Below are 1,058 nucleotides of genomic sequence, written 5' to 3'. Positions count from 1 at the left end.
GCTTACTGCAACCTCCGCCTCCTGGTTTCAAGCGATTGTCCTCCCTCAGCCTCCCGAGTAGCTGGGACTACAGGCACATGCCACCATGCCAGGCCAATTTTTTTTGTACTTTTTAGTAGAGACAGGGTTTCACCATACTGACCAGACTGGTCTCGAACTCTTGACCTCAAGTGATCACCCGCCTTGACCTCTTGAAGTGCAGGGATTACAGGCATGAGGCACCTGGCCTCCTTCACTCTTTTTTCCATTCTTTTCTGATTTCTAACAATGTAGATTAGTGTTAACATTTTCTATAAATAGAATTCTACAGTTTGTGTTTTTTGTCTAACTTATTTTACTTCTCATGTTTGTGAGATGATTTATGTTGTGTAGCTTTGTTTTATTCGTTCGCATTGCTGTGTGGTATTCTATTATGTGACTGTACCACAACTGATTTATTTATTCTACTGATGGACCCTTTTTCCCAGCTTTTTTGCCATTATGAAATTACTACTGTGAAGACCGGGCTCGGTGGCTCACGCCTATAATCCCAGCACTTTGGGAGGCTGAGGTGGGCGGATCACTTGAGGTTAGGAGTTTGAGACCAACCTGGTTAACATGGTGAAATCCCGTCTCTACTAAAAACATAAAAATTAGCCGGACAAGGTAGCACACCCTGTAATCCCAACTATTAGGGAGGCTGAGGCAGGAGAATCACTTGAGCCCAGGAGGCAGAGAGGTTGCAGTGAGCTGAGATTGCGCCATTGCGCCGCAGCCTGGGTGACAGAGCGAGACTCAGTCTCAACAAAAAGAAAAAGAAAATATTACTGTGACATCCTACATGTGTTTTCATGCATGTGCACATAGATTTCTACCTATCAGTGAAATTTCTTGAGTCCTGTAGGTTATACATAAGTTTCGCTTTGATTGATACTGCCAGTCAGTTTTCCAAAGCTAATTGTACCAGTTGACACTGGTAAATGTCAAAGAGTATGAAAGTTCCAGTTGCGGTCAGGCGTGGTGGGCTCATGCCTGTAATCCCAGCACTTTGGGAGGTCGAGGCGGGTGGATCACCCGAG

At 44.8% G+C, this 1,058-nt stretch overlaps 1 protein-coding gene across 2 annotated transcripts in view; it reads left to right on the top strand.

Annotated features, from left to right (window-relative positions):
* The window catches only part of CXADR (coxsackie virus and adenovirus receptor), a 79,745-nt gene that overhangs the window by 16,298 nt on the left and 62,389 nt on the right, over nt 1–1,058 (top strand). The window lies entirely within an intron of this gene.

This window comes from Colobus angolensis, unplaced genomic scaffold (genome assembly GCF_000951035.1).
Source record: "Colobus angolensis palliatus isolate OR3802 unplaced genomic scaffold, Cang.pa_1.0 Scaffold69, whole genome shotgun sequence".
Taxonomy (NCBI): domain Eukaryota; kingdom Metazoa; phylum Chordata; class Mammalia; order Primates; family Cercopithecidae; genus Colobus; species Colobus angolensis.
Note: the sequence above shows the minus strand (reverse complement) of the source record. Positions and strands in the feature narration are given on the sequence as shown.